This window comes from Lytechinus pictus, chromosome 14, assembly GCF_037042905.1.
Source record: "Lytechinus pictus isolate F3 Inbred chromosome 14, Lp3.0, whole genome shotgun sequence".
Classification (NCBI taxonomy): Eukaryota; Metazoa; Echinodermata; class Echinoidea; order Temnopleuroida; family Toxopneustidae; genus Lytechinus; species Lytechinus pictus.
The window spans coordinates 25,083,043-25,105,068 of NC_087258.1; the positions used below are offsets into that span (position 1 = coordinate 25,083,043).

Genomic DNA, 22,026 nt, shown 5'->3' on the forward strand with positions numbered 1-22,026 from the left:
TGATGATTCCATGATGGGGATGATGATTCCATGATGGTGATGATGGAGATGATTCCATGATGGTGATGATGATGATGGTGATGACGATGATGATGATGATGGTGATGATGATGACGATGATGATGATGATGGTGATGATGATGGTGGTGGTGATGATGATGGAGATGATGATGAGAATGATGATGATGACTATGATGATGATGATGATGACGATGATAGTGATGGTGGTGATGACGATGATGGTGAAGATGATTGTGGTCATGATGATGATGATGATGATAAAGAAGAAGAGGATCATTCATAATCCAGGAGAGAATTACTTTTCATAATTTGAGAAGCGGGTCTTAAATCTCCAGTCTGATGAGTTAATTTTTGTGTAATAGGTCCATGTAAATAGTGACGCTTTTATGCCAGCTTGATTAAATCATAATAGGTCCATGATTACATGAAAGGCGTGGAACCTATGAGAAAGAAATTTCCCGAATTTCCTGAAGTCGGTAAGAATAGCTCAAAAATAGAGAAGACGATCAGTTTGCTTATATTTTATTGGTAGCTGTGACTAAATAAGGCTCGATCACGAATATAAAACAGCGCCACCTTGATAAGAAACGACGACGTAATGAAGTCGAAACATATTTCTCCTCTCGTGGCAAAAGTATTGTCACAATATTTAAATCAATAGAGAAAGGGAAAAGAAGGAGGTGAAGCAGAAGGAGGAGCAGAGGAAAAGAGGTCGAAAGGAAGGAAAAGAAAGAAAGTCAGTAAGAAAGAAAGAAAGAAAGGAGGAAAGAAAGAAGGAAGGAAGGAAGAAAGAAAAAAGAATGAAAGCAAGAAAGAAAGTCACGATAAATAGATAAACGGGATAAATGGGGCATTTTCTTTGTGTTGAATTATTAGATCTCCTTGGAGATCTGGAAAAATTGCTACAGCCGACGGTATTTCACGTCGTCAGAGCGGGGTATTGGGATAAGTTTTCAACTAGCAATAATCGCGCCTCGGATAAACCTCATTGGCTACGATACTGCCTCTGCGCAAAGATATTCTCAATCAGTTTTCTGACGAATACAAAGATTCCAAACACAGTATGTTGTTACAGTGAGAGTAAACTTGAAAATAAATGCAATTTGATCTATAATATTTCAAAGAAGCCTTTACACGGGCTACGGTCAAATCAAAATTCAGATTTCCTTGGTAATAGCTGATAAAATATTATATTACCTAACTCTCATAACCAAATGACATTACTACAATCCCCAAATTTAGAAAAATATATATCAGTTTTGAGCACCCTCCTCACAACTAGAGTCCGTCCGTCCAAGGGATTTGTGTATTATCCATGCCCTAATTTAAATCACAATAGTTGAGAGTTTAGCATCCGCTTTCCAACTCCTTTGTGTGACGATCAGCCCGAGCACTGGGAACTATTTTTAATAGAGAGTGCTGGTTTGGAGAAAAAAATGACAAGCAAAAAAAAAATAGTTTCCACTTCAAAATGATGGTGATTTTGGTCAGGAAAAAATTGACAAACAGAAAAAAAATGACAAGCACAAAAAAGGGTTTTCACTACGAAATGAAGGTACTTTGGGTTAAATTCCAATTTTTTTAACATAACTACATGATTTCAAGGGGGTGCTACCCATGGTAAATAACACACATAGCAAACAGAAGATGGAGCTAAATCCGTGCTCGTCGTCTCATTGGCCTTTCCGGCGCCCAAGGCATTGGGGGAACATTACTCCGATTAGGAACCTGCCTTGTCTAAATCGTGTCGAAAATGACAGTTCTGGTGACTGTAATAACCCACTTCCAGATCCATCCTAGGGCGCAATGCGATGAGATACGTTTACGTTAGCACACACACAAGTCATCTGATTTATCTTCTTCGTGTATTCGACACCAGTTGACGAGATGAAGAAGGAAAATGTGGAGGATGATGGAGTGGAAAGATAGAGAGGGAGGGAGTGTGTGAGAGAGAAGGAGATAGAGATATAAAGAGAGGGAGAGAGAGAGAGAGGGAGAGGGGGGGAGCTCGAGATGACAATGACGATGAGTAGTTAAAAGGTGCACCCGATTTTTCATGAAGGGGGCAATATAACACTTAGAAAATAAGAGTCTAATGGGGGGCCGTTGCAAAAATTTGCAATAATTATTTGTAAGTCAATTTTAATCACAAGTCTTTTAATTTGGAATTGCAACTTTGCAGTAGATTGTTGGTCTGCTTCTATTGCATCAACAAAAATAAATTGATTCGCATAAGTTAAAAATTGATCGATCACTTGTAAATTTGAGACTAAAATCTGCAATTAATTGCAAATATTTTCTTACAACACCGCTTAGTGTTTGGATTTTAAAAGGAATATATATTTTACATGTATAAGTGCGAGAAAAAAAATGAATTTTTATATGAAGAGCTAACTTGCAAAAGGGGTTAGGTCTATTTTTCATCAAATTTGATTTTTGTGTCTCAAAGTATAGATTTTCAGTAGCTCTATAAGATGATACCAAAGAAAAGTTGAAATCCCTATTAAAAAGTGAACTAAAATGGCAAAGTAAAATCACCTTTTTTTCAAAAGGGGTTAGGTCCACGCATAATTTTTTTTGGAAAAGACTATCTTAAAAAATATGAAGACAGGTAGGTTTCTTTTATACCCAATTTTATGTTTTCATGGTAGGGTATCATGAAAATTCTCTTTCGCATAAGAATATTGCAATATGGGACAATTAAAAAAAAAATTCTTGGAGTGGACCTAACCCCTTTTGCAACTAAACTCTTCTGAAGAACTCATTTGTCAAAAGGGGTTAGGTCCATATTTCATAAATTTTATTGTTTTCTGTCTCTAAACCTCTAAATTTGTAGTCACTCTGATGATACCAAAGAAAATTTGAAATTAAAATGAAAATGTGAATGAAAGTGGCAAAGAAAAATCACTCTTTTAATCAAAAGAGATTGGATTTATTTCAGTTTGCTTGCAAAAGGGGTTAGGTCCACAATGATAATTTTTTCAAACATTTATAGAAAAAAATTGAAAACAGGTAGATTTCTTTTATACCCAATTTTATGTTCACATGATAGGGTAGTACATCATGGCAATTTAGTTTCTCATAAGAATATTGAAATAAGTGAGAATAAAAAACATGGTTTTCTCGGAATGGTCCAAAGTGGACCTAACCCCTTTTGCAACTAAACTCTTCATATGGTAAAACTGAAAAAGAATAATTCAATGGGAGGAATATTCATTTTCGGGGAGTAATTCCCGTTTTCTCTTCATGATTTCCGACATGGCAAATATTCCATGCAGACAACATACTCGGTTAAATGCCAATCAAAATAATGACATTCCAATGGCATTCATTAATCAAATCCTTCCACACAACATATCACCTTCGATCAGGCCTTCTATATGACATCACATGAAGTAAAGTATCAAAGCCAGCGGAATTGCCTGAGAATGTTATCAATATTTTAGGGGCGGGCGAGGGGTAATAAAACGTCCTGTTTTCAGCATATTAAAGAATGTATTAGCTGTCTCTGCTGTTCTGTTATTTTGTTGAAACCAATAGGCCCAAGTTAAAGCTGTAAGGTAAAGATACATAAACCAAATAAAATAAACCCCGAGCTGATGACACAAAACCAATTGATTATTAAAATAATAAGTAAAATAATAAGCAAATAAATTAATGTGAAATAATACCGCCAAAGATATTGCCCCTCGTTATTTTTCCCGTTATACATTCTCGGAAAGAAATCATCACATTTGGCTATTTTTTGACAATCATCATCCCTCATTTGCTTTATCTTAAAAAAAAAATGTATGTTGGAGAATAATCGTGATTAGATGGACGATGGGGGGGGGGGTGCATGGTTGGAAGAGTGAATGGAGGGGATGGCGCCCGGGATGGGGGGGGGGGGGGTAAGAGGAAACGAGTACTAGTAGATCATGGGATATATAACATGACCATGACTGCGAAGAGTGACATTAATGAGTTCCAAATTGTATCCAGGAAAGGGGGAAACTTTTATTGATTATTATTATTTCTCCAGTATCATGATTATGACGTCAATTGAGGGTGATATGATATCGATATTTTAAAAGAAAGACAAAATTACATTAAATTATGAAATGACCAAGAATTTGACATCAATATCCCAAATATTAACAATTCTATTTTTTCCAAATTGATATTGGAACACCATTAAAAGTGCAACTTTTCATGTCCATTTTTAGGCACCACTGTGCAAAAATTGCCAATGAATAAAAAGTGATACCAGTATAGCATGTGGCTAAATATGCTAAAAAAATTATTGTATTGCATTATTCTGTTCGAATTGTGTGAATCCTAGCAGATGTTGAACTTAAGATAATGGCCGGCACAGTATACACTCCCGCAGCTAGCTCATGAGGAGAATAAGAATTTTAATCAACGAAAAGCTTCGTCAATCTTTGGCCTACAGGGGTAGTACGGCTATCCCTGGATTTTCCTGGGGTGCCCCATATGAGAGGCTGATATATTCGCGCTTAGTTTAAAACATGCTACCTTGGTTGCTTTAGAAATATAAACGGGATATTCCGTTCGGAAATTGATAGAAGGTCGACGACCAGAGAAACCGAAGGTGGTCTTTTTTTTACCAGACAGATTTTTTACGTTAATTTGTAAATAAAATACAGTTATATTTGGGAAAGTACCGGAATACTATGTTTTTTAATCAATTTTGATGATATATTTTTTTTCTCCAAATAATGCCAAAAAGCGTAGCACCTCATAATGCAAATGGTGTTATGTGACTAAATCTTTAGTAATCATCACTGTCAAAACAATGAATGGAGGTGCCGTGGTTGAACCACAAGGCACCTGACTTGTCACATGTAGGTCCGGGGTTCGATTCTCGGCCCTTGAGCGAGGCACTCCGATGCTCTTGTGTAATAATAACAGTGCGCTTCGGAATAGATTATATCACGGGCCGGCTGTGCCCCCCCCCCCCTATGAGTAGCAAAATTAAATTTTGTAATGTAAAAATGCCATTAAAACAGAAGTGTGCCCCCTTTTTTGCTTGTTAAATTCTTTTTAGTGACGAAATATCATTAATTTTTGGTTAAAATTTTTTTTTTTGGCTTGTCAAATTTATCCTCGGAAAAATGTCCCCCCCCCCCCTTTGAAAATCCTGGATCCACCCCTGGATTATATCTAGATATAGATGACGCCATATTTCACCGCAACATTGTGTCTTAAAAAAATATTTTTAACCATCAACGTGCATGTTTTCATTGTACCCACTATTGGGTAAACCTTTTTTAGAGTGTAATTGATGTTTTGACATTTAAACTGGTCTTGAAAAATGACGTAATAGGGAGATATTTAGCGTTGGAAATGTATCAATCAAGATTCAATAAAATCACTTTCCCCGATTAGATTTACACACCATGGCCATCCGACAAGGTCAAATGATACGCTGCGAAAGTAGTGATAATATCATGACAGGCACCTGTCTAAATCAATAATAATTATGATAATATTTAGATTAGCTTCTGTCATCAAAGTTGATATAGAAGCTTATCAGAAACACATTCAGAAAACATTTTAAAGAATAAATTTATTTATTGTCGTCTTGTGTACTGTATCTAAGATGTTTTTATGATATTCTTATTTGATTGTTTCGATTTGTAGTTGATATAATACATTTCTGCTCTATTTATGTTGTTGGAAATCATGATCATGAATATTTACATTTACCATGAAATAGGGCATGTGCACATTGCGCATATTATGAAAAAAATGAATTAGATAGAAATTACACAGAAATAAAACGAGATTGGCGAGGAGACAACAACATGACTGTATATACGCAGACCCCCTTCCACCCAAGAAGCATAACTGTTTTCGAATAAATTCGAAAGCGAGGGATCGAAGCAACTAAACTTGTCATGGGCCGCTTTGTATTTTTCCAAAGTAAAATTGAAAAGTTTCGCTCTCACTCTTTGGGGAAATTTTGTGAAAATTATCAGTAAAAAAATGTAAGTTTCCCAAATTTCGGGGGGGGGGGGGGGGCAACTGCCCCCTCGCCCCCGCTGCGTACTGCCACGTGCAACAACAAACTATTGCGTAATATTTCTGGGGGTAGGGAGGGGAAGAAATAGGACCGGATGCGGCCTTCCTACACCGTAAATAGGGATGTACTTTCGTCATGCCTGTCCAAAGGTCACCATTGTCCCCAGTTAAAAAACAACAAACTATTAGGAAGGATGTACTAATGGATGAGTTAATTAATAATGCCTATCGATGACATGAAAAGCGTCTAAGCCCCTCGAGCACAAAGGATTATATTCTTTATATGATAACTTCAATATAATGTTCATCTAATATTAGATAAATATTTAGGGGGCCAATTATTAATACAAGTATCGTGCTTACTAGGACCCCAGCCTCCACACGTGCAATATAATTTTCATTATTTATTTATTTATTTATTTATTTATTTATTTATTTATTTATTTATTTATTTATTTATTTATTTATTTATTTATTTATTTATTTATTTATTTATTTATTTATTTATTTATTTATTTATTTATTTATTTATTTATTTATTTATTTATTTATTTATTTATTTATTTATTTATTTGTTTATTTGTTTATTTGTTTATTTGTTTGTTTGTTTGTTTGTTTGTTTGTTTGCTTGTTTGTTTGTTTGTTTGTTTGTTTGTTTGTTTGTTTGTTTGTTTATTTATTTATTTATTTATTCATTTATTTATTCATTTATTTATTTATTTATTTCTGTTTACTTTAGACAGGGTGGTCTCTTCAGTACATAAAAACTGCTTTTCGAGAGAGCCCTGTACATATAAAAATACATATAACAATCATAATACAATGGTGAACAATTACAGAATTAATTAAATAGAAAAACTACATGTAATATAAAAGAAATGAAATTCAAAAGCATACATATCAAATTAACACTAACAATATTGTGATTAATGTCAACGATTTTGTATATATACTATACACACCAACTTGACGCATTATCCCATTTACACAATTTATGTTATGACATGACTAAAGAAGTGACTTTTTATTGACTTCTTGGTGCATGATTTGAGATTGAGGGCAATATCCACCTCCTTCTTACACAAAAAAACTATGGACATATTTGAATGATTCAGAAAAATACGCATTAACAACAAAGAAAGTTAATTTTCTTTAAGTATTCATTCATTGGTTTTGATCGTTTGTTTTTCAAGGAGATTGTGTTTCAGAATTATCCAGTTCAATTTTTTTTTTCATTGTCATCATATGCATCATATACATAAACAAACACAAATACAAAATAATCGAATATAATTACAAATCAGCCATTTTCAAATACATCGTGCATGGAGGAAAAGAATAACAAGAACAATATGTAATATTTACGCTTGAATAACTATGAGAGCTTTCTTTTTCAATGTTACGTTGAACTATAAAACATAGAGCAACCAAAAAAAGATAATAACATGTAGGATTCCTTTAACGCCTGATAATAAGGAAGGTTGCCTAATCTAACGGCGTAAAATCGTAAAAATAAAATTGTCAGAGCATCCGAATTATTATTGAGGGCTGGCGGAGGGTTATTCAAAACGGAAATTGTGGGCGGAGCATCTGTCCAAACCAAATTCAAAGCCTGTATAATAAAAAAAAAGCACGATGGGTAAATACTGACTTTATATTTTTTGTGACGTCATAATACTGTCCATTACTCGTTGGTCATATCTTCAATCCTTTGTTTGTAAAGGCAAATGTGGTATGTGGCAAAACAGCTGCAGACAAATTAATTTACAGTCTCATGTGTAATAATTGTGATGTAAGGTGTATATTTTGATAAACATATGACTATGTATGATCATTTTTCTACTGTTTGTTGTGCTGTCACATATCATTTGAGGAACATAAAAACTAGAATTCGTAGAGGTTTATTGATCGGTCAACTGCTAACCATGCCAGCATACGCTCCCTTATCCTTTCTCCTCTTGATTTCTGTAATGGTCTTCTTTCTTCAGCGGCCCTCTTAAATCGTCTCCAGCGCCTTTGGGCCGCCCGTCTCGTTTTCGAAGTACGCCGTGACACTCCTCCTGAACCACTGTTACATAATTTACACTGGCTCCCTATTAGACAACGGATCATTTTCAAGCTACTTCTGTTGGTATACAAATCACTCAGTAACCTAGCCCCAAAATATTTGTCTGATTGTTTAGAAATTTATGTCTCAGGTAGAGGAACTAGATCCTCTGAAGACCCACTATGAAGGGTCCATGATCCAACTAAACGAAAACAGACCGGAGATAGAACCGTCACTGTTGCATCCTCAATGGAATGGAACAAACTCCCTCTCACATTAAGACAATCCCCAACTATTGAATCATTTAAGAAGTCCTTAAAAACCTTTTTGTTCAAGGCAACTGCCTACGTTTTCTGTCTTTCTGTATTGTTTTTTTTTTATATGAATTAGGTAAACTAAAATTGTATAAGCGCTTTGGACCATTTTGGAAAAGCGCATTATAAATATTGGGTATTGTGATGATTATTGTTCTTTTTATTATCAATATTATTATTTTTATTATTATTAGTGTTATTATTATTATTATCATAGTTATTGTTATCATTATTATTATTATCATTATTTATTATTATATTTTAATTATTATTATTATCATCCTCATTATGTAGTCGTAGACGATATGGACATGGACAACGATTAGATGAATGATGAGACGTGTCCCGGATGTTGAATTGACCAGTCAACTGCGGTTTGGTCGCGCGCCAGCGATGATATCTCTCACAGGAAAGATATACGACGAGAGGTTATTTTGGGCAATAAACAAATGACAGGGGAAATGTTAACAATAACAAAAACGATAATGAAGATGAATATCATAATAATTATAATGGAAATAATACTATTAATAATAACAATGATAATAATAACAACAACAACAACAACAATATCAAAATAAAATAATAATATTAATAATAATAATGATAATAATAACAATAATGGAAACAATAGTTATGATGATGATAAAAATAACAACAACAACAATAATGATGAAATAAAAATAATGATATTAATGATGATGACAATGATGATTAGAAATAGCAGCCTAACAATATCAATAATAACAATGGCAATGATAATAACGACAAAAGTAACAATAATGAAAATCATATTGATATTTAGAATGATAATAATAATAAAATTAAACAAAAAGAAAAAGAATAGAAGAAGAAGAAGATGAAAAAGAAGAAGAAAAAAAAGAAGAAGAAGAAGAAAGAAAGAAAGAAAGAGAGAAGAACGACGAAGAAGGAGGAGCAAGGAGAAGGAAAGCGAGAACTTATAGCGCGCATGAAATTGAGAGGCGGCCTGCGATAACCCCCGCCACCGACCCACCCACACAAACACACACACACACGCGCGTGCATAACATAAAAAAAATGACAAACCAAGATAAAGTGATAACTCCTTGAACAGACAAATTAAAAACGAAGCGAAATCTAAGACGACTAAGTAAGAATTTTTTTCTTTCACTCCTGTCATTTCATGCCTCTCTTTTCAAACATTTTATTTAAATAAATTCACTCTTTTTTCTTCTTCTTCTTCTTCTTCTCCAATGTGTGATGAGGAGTGAAGAGGGGGCAGGAGGGGGAGGCTATCCCTACCTTACTATATTTACACTGAGTAATTTTATTTCCGATGGATATGGCGAAGTTTCAAGATCAGATTTGTGGACAGAAAACTGGAGCTCTTCCAGCATGTCCAGGATTGGCCTGCAGGACCGGGGGAAGTCCTTCTTCCTTTGACCAGCATGACCCCCATGGCCAGGTGACCCATAATATTTTCATCCTTCGTCTTATCATAGACTGGCGATCGCATCCACGTTTGGAAGGACTCTGTCACACGTCAATCGTTGCCTGATTGTGACGTCATAATAATGAACGCAAATTATCAATATTGGTTTATAATTTGTGCAGAGATCCAGAAATACAATTTGTGAAAAGAAGTAAGACCTAGCTACTTAGCTGCCAATCATTACATGCGCATTTCTAAATTTTTATTCTGCCCCCCCCCCCCCACCCCCTTTTGGTAAAGCAGGCATTTGACGCTGGAACGACTACCCTGTTTTAAAATAAAACTGAATATTAACAAAGTGAAGGAGTTGTCCTTCTTATTTTCAAACTAATTTTAATTCGACTTTTCATCAATTTACTGTAATAATAAGGGGTTGACCTGTATGGTAAATTGGCAGGGCATCCGCTCTAAAAACAAATCAGTTAAAGTGACTAGTCAATAGGGTCAGCTGAGTGCAACTGTTATTCTAGTCATATTTGACTATTTTCTAGTCGTATTTTACTAGAACAGAGTTATTTCTGACTAGAATATATGTCAGAAATGTGACTATCAGTGATGGTCGTATCAGTTGCACCCAGCTGACTTATTTGACTGATTTGTTTTAAAAAGTGTGCGATATATATAATCCTTCATGGTCGATAAATTAATTGATTGACGCAGATTGAATTTCTTTTGCGTTACCACTACTTGCTTAACGAGTAATGGGCCTTTATTTTTTCCTCTGTACCTGTAATAATGACGTGCTAACGGTGCTATATAATAATGATCTACACCTACTCACGTTTTACTATTCAAGTCTTATTTATTACAAATGATTAAATAAGGTGGAGAGTAGTCCGGTTCAGTTATAAAAAATGCTTTACAACGGAGTCCTCCACCAATTTCATTTTACTAATGGAAACTAAACTTGCAAGACACTAAATCCATCATAAGTCCCCAAAATCAAGTGCGTGTCATTTGATCAAACATAGATTTGTAGTCGATCTGTTTTCATTTGCAACTCAATTGTTTTGCAGCACCAATTACGCCTAATTTGGGGGCCTCATACGCTTGATTTGCAATTGAACGTGAATTAATTGCAAAGTCCTTTAGGTTTATATTTTCCTAATATCAAACGTTATTGGTAAAACGTTCATTGTATTATAAGCCTTTTCATGGACCAATGTCGTCTATAATATTTCATGTATTTGTTTTTCCCCTCTCCTGGTCCCCGTGCGATCATATCGCAGTGAAACATATATATATATATCAATGACTACATTCTCACTGGCAAATGTTCAAACCCATGTCACAAAATTGACTCTATCTAGACAGAAATCTACAACAGACAGAAACCACGAGCGAGCAGTGTCTTCGAAATCCCGGAACATACAACTAAACATATCATGTGCATGTCTTTCGCGATAACATTATGATTTTCCCGCGTTTTCTAAAAGAAGACGACAAGATGTGCCGAACAATTTCGACAGTCCAACGGTTGTCTTGAAAATGCAATCGCTTGACGTTTATTATTTTGGACGTGTTAATTTATTCCTTTTGTTTATAGGCCCATATTCTGAGTTCTGGTTGAGTCAACATCGGAATTGGTGGTTTGATTTTGAATTCTTGATAAAGTCACTAACCGCCTTTGGAGAGGTGCTTGATTAAGCCAAACCTCGTTTTTATTTGTCTCCTTTACATATTATATAGGAGGCCTATATAACTTCCATATTTTGTCTAAAACCTGTAAAGTTCATGAAAAAAAAAGAAATGCATTACACCTCATTACATCAAAACCCTTTTTGTTACCACTTCGACTAAGACGTTGTCCCTGCAAGCTCAAACTGAGTTCAGAGTACGGATCGTATGGTTTGCTTGAGGAAAATAAAGAAAATGGTGCCACAATGCAGATAATTTATTATCTGCCTGTATTACCATAGACGTGTACTGCGGAAGATCAGGAGTCTTTTAACCCGAAAGCCAGATCTTGTACTGGAAGGACTTGTGTAGTGACCCGAGAAGAAGAAGAAGAAGAAGAAGAAAAAAAAAAAAGAAGAAGAATGAAGAAGAAAGAAGAATGAGGAAGAAGAAGAAAAAGAAGAAGAAGAGGAAGAGGAGGAGGAGGAGGAGGAGAAGAAGAAGAAGATGCTGCATTAAGAATTTCACCTACTATAAGTGCACTTTAATTCGATGAATTGCGAAATCTCTCTCCTCCATTTTAATCCTTTCTCCTGTTGTTTTTTATTGTGGTAGATTATTATCGTTGTACCTCAGTTCACAATAAAACGCAAATGTTTCAACCACATATACGTTAGACTTGATACAAAGCAAAATCTTGAATACAGTAAACAGTACCCAATACTTGCTTCTTTCTTCTTCTTTCCTTTTAAAAGGATTTCTTATAAGAGATAGGTCTAGGTGTCTTTCTGATTGGCTTTCGTTTAGATGTGGCCAGGAAGGAGAAGTAGGAACACCTCATCTACTCTCTCGGCTCTCTCCGACCCGGTGAGTCTTCTAGCCTCTCTTTTTCTTATTTGCACGAACAGTGCTGCGCTTCGCGCTTTAACTTTAATCGCGTTGCATTTTACGCTTTGCACACTGCATAATTACTGTGATGCTGTTGATTTAATAAATCCATCATTTCCTGATGATGCCCTAAAAGCGAATATTTAATTCATTTTATCTCTCTTATGATTGTTTTATTATCATATACTCATCCATTGTCCTTGGTTCACGAACGTCTTTTATCGCGTTACATTTTATGTTTTGCACACTGCATTACCGTGATGCTGTTGATTTAATAAATCCATCATTTCCTGATGAAGCCCTAAGTGCGAAAATCTTATTCAGTTTATCTCTCTTCTGGTAGTTTTATTACATATATACTCATCCATTGTCCTTGGTACACGGACGTCTTGTCCAACAAGCTTCGTCACCTTTGTCGATCCGTGTCTCGCGATCTTGTCGCAGTCACGATTTACGACTCCCTAGCGGACAGCTATTCCAAGGTACTCGATGACCAATCGGCATTGACCCTCCATCGTATGCTATGGTGAAGATGACGCGGGGGTCAAGATTACTCACTTGTTAATAGTTTATAATGATATAATGTGATAATGATTGAGGATGAAACGAGATGGGTCGAGACACTTCCGATCTTTCAGCCGGATGCGCGCTGTACGAGATAAATGGTCTGGTCTGACTAGTGATGATGCGATTCTGATTCACATCATTTCAGGTCGTTGACTGCCAATGCCCTACTTGATTCGTAATTCCTAACTTTTCCTTTTTTTTATTAAAGGGATGCTCCGGGCTGAAAATATTTATATCTTAAAAAATAGAGTAAAATTCACTGAGCAAATTACTGAAAATTTGATCAAAATCGGATTACAAATAACGAAGTTATTGAATTTTAAAGATTTGCATTATTCTGGTGAAACAGTTCTAGGCATGTCTTCATGAATATTCATTAGGTGGGTTGATGATGTCGCATTCCCACTTTCCTTTTTCTTATGTTATTACATAAAAACATAATTGTTTCCTTTTTTTCATAAATGTGTAAATGAGGTGTCTCCATTATGATGAAATAAGTTGCAGCAAGAAACAACTAATGCACTTAATCACTTGTCAATCCAATTGTTTTAGTTCTTGGAAGGCAATTTTTGAATAAAACTAATTTCATATAATAAGATACAAACGAACAAGTGGGGATATGACATCATCAGCCCACCTAATGAATATTCATGAAGATATGCCTAGAACTGTTTCAATCTTTGAAATTCAATAACGTCGTTATTTGTATCCGATTTTGATCGAATTGTCAGCATTTTGATCTGTGAATTTTGCTTTATTTATTGAGATATAAATATCTTCAGCCCGGAGCATCCCTTTAAAGGATACTGAGTGAATAAATGAATAAACAGATTTTATATTACGGAAACGTACAAATAAAATAAATAATGAAGAGCGTGGCTGTATAAAGAGGCACACACAGTGTAATGATTGTTTGAAATGCCACAAGTTTTTAAACTTACACCAGGGGTTGGATTTCACTAAACAACAAACAAACAAACAAGCAAACAGACAAACAATAAAAAAAATAATGTAGATGCAGCGGTCCGGGACTAATCAAACTGACTATCATGGTTACCTACATGAATATAATGAACCCTCCGAAAGCGAGTCTGGTCAAATGAGGACCTAGTGAATGCAGACATTCTTTGTCAAGACACCGAGCTGGAAAACCGATCCATATCTATTGTGATTCAAATTAGTACATTCTGAATAAGCAAAACCTTAACGGACATATTTTGTTACGTTAGGAACGTGCACACAATTGACACATTTGCTCTGAATGTTGTCATGATTGTAATTATCGGAGTAAATTGATTTATTAAATATTACGTAGCTGATATACAAATTTATTCTACTCAAGCAAAACAAATACATTTTGATTTATATGTTGGGACTCGGAGAACGCGTCTAGATCATATTGCATTTATTTTCGAGTTTGATCTCACTGTAACAACATGCTATGTTTGGAATCATTGTATTCGTCAGAAAACTGATTGAGATTATCTTTGCGCAGAGGCAGTATCGTAGCCAATGAGGTTTATCCGAGGCGCGATTATTGCTAGTTGAAAACTTATCCCAATACCCCGCTCTGACGACGTGAAATACCGTCGGCTGTAGCAATTTTTCCAGATCTCCATGGAGATCTAATGATTCAAAGCAAAGAAAGATGCCCCATTTCTTCTCCTCTGCTTCACTTTCTTCTTCTTTTCTTCTTCTTCTTTCTTCTTCATTCTTCTTCTTTCTTCTTCATTCTTCTTCTTCTTCGTCTTCTTTTTCTACAAAATGACTTTTCTTAGTTGCATCGACGTCTCAGAGGCGTGAACGTCGTGACGGAGTGACTGGTTTGAGACTTTGCAACAATATCCCAAGGACCGTAGGGCAAAGTGATTGTCACCTCGTCTGGAGACGTTGCAGAGACGTCTGCTTAGTTAATAAGACCATGGAGCTTTTAACGCAGATAGCTTCATGGTTAGACCAAATGAAGCTTTATGTTGGAGACGTCTCCGCGACTGTAGTCTTTCCAACGTCGCAGAGACGTCTCCTTTATAGGGCCTTAAAGTACGTCACATTGGTCTTGCTGGTGTACTTCAGGGCCCCTTCTTACAAAGAGTTACGTTTGATCCGATCAACCTCAACTGCATCCAGGTCCAAAACTTTTCTACAGGAAATTTGCACAATGTCCCTTGTAAACAAAAAGAAGCTAACGGAATATTTTAGAAATTAACGAATGTATGAATTATAACATATGCAGAAAATATTTTGAAGGAACATGCATTTTTTAAAGTTGACATTGCTGGCTTTCAAAAGTTGTGGATGATCAGATGGGGTCCCGTCTTACAAAGAGTTACAATTGATCCAATCAATCGTAACTATATGGAATTCCATCAGTGTCACAATTTTTTCAACATGAAATTTGCAAAATGACAATAGTAAACAGAGCAGAACACACCAAATTATCAAGAAGGCAATGAATTTATGAATATACATCTATTTATCTGTAAAAACCTTTGAACAAACATGCATTTATATGTTGACTTTGCTGGCTCTCCATAATTGCGATTGATCCGATCAATCGCACGTCTTTGTACGACAGGCCCTAGGTCTCCGCGATATCTGAGACTTCGCAGAGACATCGAGGAGACATCGCGAAGACTGGAAAGAGTCTCTGAAACATCGAGCATGTTCGATTTTCTTGCGGCTCCTCGAAGACTCTATTATTCCTAGGAGATATCTCGGAGACGTCGCGGAGGCATCTCTGCAACAAGAGACATCGAGAGTCGCAAACAAGTGAGATACCCTCTTTAGGCAAATAGCCTCTAGCCCCCCTCTAGCTTTGTTCACGGAAAGAAAAAGAATCGAAAATCCAGTGAATGCATACATTCTTTTACAAGTCACGGAGCTGTAAAGCCGATTCATATCTATTGTGATTCAAATAAGGACAAAATGAATATGCAAGTCGCGAACGGAATAATTTTGTTACATTAGGGAAGGTCCACATCATCTAGACATTTGGTCTGAATGTTATAATTGCAGTAATAATTTCTAAATACTTGGTAGCCAATACGCAAATTCATTAATCTATTCAATAAAACGTTAAATTTGCTATTTGACTATTTTCATCGGGAAACCTCTACAACAAATTGCATTTATTTTCAAGTTTGATCTCACTGTAACAAAATACTATGTTTGGAATCGTTGTATTCGTTAGAAAGCTGATTGAGATTATCTTTGCGCAGAGGCAGTATCGTAGCCAATGAGGTTTATCCGAGGCGCGATTATTGCTAGTTGAAAACTTATCCCAATACCCCGCTCTGACGACGTGAAATACCGTCGGCTGTAGCAATTTTTCCAGATCTCCATGGAGATCTAATAATTTAAAGCAAAGAAAGATGTCCCATTACTTCTTCTTCTTCGAATTCTTCTTCTTCTTCTTCGAATTCTTCTTCTCGTTATTCGAATTCTTCTTATTCTTCTTCGAATTCCTCTTCTTCTTCCTCTTCTTTCTCTTCTTGCCTGTTCTTCCTCCCCTTCTTCTTCTTCTTTAGGACCTTAAAGTACGTCACAATGGTATTGCTGGTGTACTTCAGGGCCCCTTCTTACAAAGAGTTTCAATAACTGATCCAATCAATCGTAACTCTATGGAAATCCATCAGTGTCATAATTTTTTCAACAGGAAATTTGCAAAATGACAGTTGTAAACAAAGCAGAACAAACCAAATTGTCAAGAAGGCAATGAATTTATGAATATACATCTATTTATCTGTAAAAACTTTTGAACAAACATGCATTTATATGTTGACTTTGCTGGCTCTCCATAATTGCGATTGATCCGATCAATCGCACGTCTTTGTAAGACAGGCCCTAGGTCTCCGCGATATCTGAGACTTCGCAGAGATATCGAGGAGACATCGCGAAGACTGGAAAGAGTCTTTAAAACATCGAGCATGTTCGATTTTCTTGCGGCTCCTCGAAGACTCTATTATTCCTAGGAGATATCTCGGAGATGTCGCGGAGGCATCTCTGCAACGAGAGACATCGAGAGTCGCAAACAAGTGAGATACCCTCTTTAGGCAAATAGCCTCTAGCCCCCCTCTAGCTTTGTTCACGGAAAGAAAAAGAATCGAAAATCCAGTGAATGCATACATTCTTTTACAAGTCACGGAGCTGTAAAGCCGATTCATATCTATTGTGATTCAAATAAGGACAAAATGAATATGCAAGTCGCGAACGGAATAATTTTGTTACATTAGGGAAGGTCCGCATCATCTAGACATTTGGTCTGAATATTATAATTGCAGTAATAATTTCTAAATACTAGGTAGCCAATACACAAATTCATTAATCTATTCAATAAAACGTTAAATTTGCTATTTGACTATTTTCATCGGGAAACCTCTCGAACAAATTGCATTTATTTTCAAGTTTGATCTCACTGTAACAAAATACTATGTTTGGAATCATTGTATTCGTTAGAAAGCTGATTGAGATTATCTTTGCGCAGAGGCAGTATCGTAGCCAATGAGGTTTATCCGAGGCGCGATTATTGCTAGTTGAAAACTTATCCCAATACCCCGCTCTGACGACGTGAAATACCGTCGGCTGTAGCAATTTTTCCAGATCTCCATGGAGATCTAATAATTTAAAGCAAAGAAAGATGTCCCATTACTTTTTCTTCTTCGAATTCTTCTTCTTCTTCTTCGAATTCTTCTTCTCGTTATTCGAATTCTTCTTATTCTTCTTCGAATTCCTCTTCTTCTTCCTCTTCTTTCTCTTCTTGCCTGTTCTTCCTCCCCTTCTTCTTCTTCTTTAGGACCTTAAAGTACGTCACATTGGTCTTGCTGGTGTACTTCAGGGCCCCTTCTTACAAAGAGTTACGTTTGATCCGATCAACCTCAACTGTATGGAAATCCATCCAGGTCCAAAACTTTTCTACATGAAATTTGCACAATGTCCCTTGTAAACAAAAAGAAGCTAATAGAATATTTTAGAAATGAATGAATGATGAAATATAACATCTGTACAAAATATTTTGAAGGAATATGCATTTTGTAAAGTCGACATTGCTGGCTTTCAAAAGTTGTGGATGATCAGATCAATCGCAACCCTTTGTAAGACGGGGTACCGTCTTACAAAGAGTTACAATTGATCCAATCAATCGTAACTCTATGGAATTCCATCAGTGTCACAATTTTTCAACAGGAAATTTGCAAAATGACAGTTGTAAACTAAGCAGAACAAACCAAATGGTCAAGAAGGCAATGAATTTATGAATATACATCTATTTCTCTGTAAAAACTTTTGAACAAACATGCATTTATGTTGACTTTGCTGGCTCTCCATAATTGCGATTGATCCGATCAATCGCACGTCTTTGTAAGACAGGCCCTAGGTCTCCGCGATATCTGAGACTTCGCAGAGATATCGAGGAGACATCGCGAAGACTGGAAAGAGTCTTTAAAACATCGAGCATGTTCGATTTTCTTGCGGCTCCTCGAAGACTCTATTATTCCTAGGAGATATCTCGGAGATGTCGCGGAGGCATCTCTGCAACGAGAGACATCGAGAGTCGCAAACAAGTGAGATACCCTCTTTAGGCAAATAGCCTCTAGCCCCCCTCTAGCTTTGTTCACGGAAAGAAAAAGAATCGAAAATCCAGTGAATGCATACATTCTTTTACAAGTCACGGAGCTGTAAAGCCGATTCATATCTATTGTGATTCAAATAAGGACAAAATGAATATGCAAGTCGCGAACGGAATAATTTTGTTACATTAGGGAAGGTCCACATCATCTAGACATTTGGTCTGAATATTATAATTGCAGTAATAATTTCTAAATACTAGGTAGCCAATACACAAATTCATTAATCTATTCAATAAAACGTTAAATTTGCTATTTGACTATTTTCATCGGGAAACCTCTCGAACAAATTGCATTTATTTTCAAGTTTGATCTCACTGTAACAAAATACTATGTTTGGAATCATTGTATTCATTAGAAAGCTGATTGAGATTATCTTTGCGCAGAGGCAGTATCGTAGCCAATGAGGTTTATCCGAGGCGCGATTATTGCTAGTTGAAAACTTATCCCAATACCCCGCTCTGACGACGTGAAATACCGTCGGCTGTAGCAATTTTTCCAGATCTCCATGGAGATCTAATAATTTAAAGCAAAGAAAGATGTCCCATTACTTCTTCTTCTTCGAATTCTTCTTCTCGTTATTCGAATTCTTCTTATTCTTCTTCGAATTCCTCTTCTTCTTCCTCTTCTTTCTCTTCTTGCCTGTTCTTCCTCCCCTTCTTCTTCTTCTTTAGGACCTTAAAGTACGTCACATTGGTCTTGCTGGTGTACTTCAGGGCCCCTTCTTACAAAGAGTTACGTTTGATCCGATCAACCTCAACTGTATGGAAATCCATCCAGGTCCAAAACTTTTCTACATGAAATTTGCACAATGTCCCTTGTAAACAAAAAGAAGCTAATAGAATATTTTAGAAATGAATGAATGATGAAATATTACATCTGTACAAAATATTTTGAAGGAATATGCATTTTGTAAAGTCGACATTGCTGGCTTTCAAAAGTTGTGGATGATCAGATCAATCGCAACCCTTTGTAAGACGGGGTACCGTCTTACAAAGAGTTACAATTGATCCAATCAATCGTAACTCTATGGAATTCCATCAGTGTCACAATTTTTCAACAGGAAATTTGCAAAATGACAGTTGTAAACTAAGCAGAACAAACCAAATTGTCAAGAAGGCAATGAATTTATGAATATACATCTATTTATCTGTAAAAACTTTTGAACAAACATGCATTTATATGTTGACTTTGCTGGCTCTCCATAATTACGATTGATCCGATCAATCGCACGTCTTTGTAAGACAGGCCCTAGGTCTCCGCGATATCTGAGACTTCGCAGAGACATCGAGGAGACATCGCGAAGACTGGAAAGAGTCTCTGAAACATCGAGCATGTTCGATTTTCTTGCGGCTCTTCGAAGACTCTATTATTCCTAGGAGATATCTCGGAGACGTCGCGGAGGCATCTCTGCAACGAGAGACATCGAGAGTCGCAAACAAGTGAGATACCCTCTTTAGGCAAATAGCCTCTAGCCCCTCTAGCTTTGTTCACGGAAAGAAAAAGAATCGAAAATCCAGTGAATGCATACATTCTTTTACAAGTCACGGAGCTGTAAAGCCGATTCATATCTATTGTGATTCAAATAAGGACAAAATGAATATGCAAGTCGCGAACGGAATAATTTTGTTACATTAGGGAAGGTCCACATCATCTAGACATTTGGTCTGAATATTATAATTGCAGTAATAATTTCTAAATACTAGGTAGCCAATACACAAATTCATTAATCTATTCAATAAAACGTTAAATTTGCTATTTGACTATTTTCATCGGGAAACCTCTACAACAAATTGCATTTATTTTCAAGTTTGATCTCACTGTAACAAAATACTATGTTTGGAATCATTGTATTCATTAGAAAGCTGATTGAGATTATCTTTGCGCAGAGGCAGTATCGTAGCCAATGAGGTTTATCCGAGGCGCGATTATTGCTAGTTGAAAACTTATCCCAATACCCCGCTCTGACGACGTGAAATACCGTCGGCTGTAGCAATTTTTCCAGATCTCCATGGAGATCTAATAATTTAAAGCAAAGAAAGATGTCCCATTACTTCTTCTTCTTCGAATTCTTCTTCTTCGAATTCTTCTTCTCGTTATTCGAATTCTTCTTATTCTTCTTCGAATTCCTCTTCTTCTTCCTCTTCTTTCTCTTCTTGCCTGTTCTTCCTCCCCTTCTTCTTCTTCTTTAGGGACCTTAAAGTACGTCACAATGGTCTTGCTGGTGTACTTCAGGGCCCCTTCTTACAAAGAGTTTCAATAACTGATCCAATCAATCGTAACTCTATGGAATTCCATCAGTGTCACAATTTTTTCAACAGGAAATTTGCAAAATGACAGTTGTAAACAAAGCAGAACAAACCAAATTGTCAAGAAGGCAATGAATTTATGAATATACATCTATTTATCTGTAAAAACTTTTGAACAAACATGCATTTATATGTTGACTTTGCTGGCTCTCCATAATTGCGATTGATCCGATCAATCGCAAGTCTTTGTAAGACAGGCCCTAGGTCTCCGCGATATCTGAGACTTCGCAGAGACATCGAGGAGACATCGCGAAGACTGGAAAGAGTCTCTGAAACATCGAGCATGTTCGATTTTCTTGCGGCTCCTCGAAGACTCTATTATTCCTAGGAGATATCTCGGAGACGTCGCGGAGGCATCTCTGCAACGAGAGACATCGAGAGTCGCAAACAAGTGAGATACCCTCTTTAGGCAAATAGCCTCTAGCCCCTCTAGCTTTGTTCACGGAAAGAAAAAGAATCGAAAATCCAGTGAATGCATACATTCTTTTACAAGTCACGGAGCTGTAAAGCCGATTCATATCTATTGTGATTCAAATAAGGACAAAATGAATATGCAAGTCGCGAACGGAATAATTTTGTTACATTAGGGAAGGTCCACATCATCTAGACATTTGGTCTGAATATTATAATTGCAGTAATAATTTCTAAATACTAGGTAGCCAATACACAAATTCATTAATCTATTCAATAAAACGTTAAATTTGCTATTTGACTAATTTCATCGGGAAACCTCTACAACAAATTGCATTTATTTTCAAGTTTGATCTCACTGTAACAAAATACTATGTTTGGAATCATTGTATTCGTTAGAAAGCTGATTGAGATTATCTTTGCGCAGAGGCAGTATCGTAGCCAATGAGGTTTATCCGAGGCGCGATTATTGCTAGTTGAAAACTTATCCCAATACCCCGCTCTGACGACGTGAAATACCGTCGGCTGTAGCAATTTTTCCAGATCTCCATGGAGATCTAATAATTTAAAGCAAAGAAAGATGTCCCATTACTTCTTCTTCTTCGAATTCTTCTTCTTCTTCTTCTTCGAATTCTTCTTCTCGTTATTCGAATTCTTCTTATTCTTCTTCGAATTCCTCTTCTTCTTCCTCTTCTTTCTCTTCTTGCCTGTTCTTCCTCCCCTTCTTCTTCTT

The 22,026-nt window shown here is 36.2% G+C and overlaps 7 non-coding genes across 7 annotated transcripts; 6 read left to right on the top strand and 1 right to left on the bottom strand.

Annotated features, from left to right (window-relative positions):
• Positions 1-898: 898 nt before the first annotated feature.
• On the bottom strand, positions 899-1,039 carry LOC129276965 (U4 spliceosomal RNA). Its single transcript, XR_008586155.1, has one exon. It is a non-coding gene; the product is annotated as a U4 spliceosomal RNA (small nuclear RNA).
• A 13,396-nt stretch (positions 1,040-14,435) lies between these two features.
• On the top strand, positions 14,436-14,576 carry LOC129276952 (U4 spliceosomal RNA). Its single transcript, XR_008586144.1, has one exon. It is a non-coding gene; the product is annotated as a U4 spliceosomal RNA (small nuclear RNA).
• A 1,582-nt stretch (positions 14,577-16,158) lies between these two features.
• On the top strand, positions 16,159-16,299 carry LOC129276955 (U4 spliceosomal RNA). The gene has a single exon (XR_008586146.2). It is a non-coding gene; the product is annotated as a U4 spliceosomal RNA (small nuclear RNA).
• Positions 16,300-17,423: 1,124 nt separating this feature from the next.
• Positions 17,424-17,564, top strand: LOC135156741 (U4 spliceosomal RNA). Its single transcript, XR_010295767.1, has one exon. It is a non-coding gene; the product is annotated as a U4 spliceosomal RNA (small nuclear RNA).
• Positions 17,565-18,947: 1,383 nt separating this feature from the next.
• LOC135156742 (U4 spliceosomal RNA) lies at positions 18,948-19,088 on the top strand. Its single transcript, XR_010295768.1, has one exon. It is a non-coding gene; the product is annotated as a U4 spliceosomal RNA (small nuclear RNA).
• A 1,362-nt stretch (positions 19,089-20,450) lies between these two features.
• LOC129276947 (U4 spliceosomal RNA) lies at positions 20,451-20,591 on the top strand. The gene has a single exon (XR_008586139.1). It is a non-coding gene; the product is annotated as a U4 spliceosomal RNA (small nuclear RNA).
• Positions 20,592-21,708: 1,117 nt separating this feature from the next.
• Positions 21,709-21,849, top strand: LOC135156743 (U4 spliceosomal RNA). The gene has a single exon (XR_010295769.1). It is a non-coding gene; the product is annotated as a U4 spliceosomal RNA (small nuclear RNA).
• The last annotated feature ends 177 nt before the right edge of the window (positions 21,850-22,026 follow it).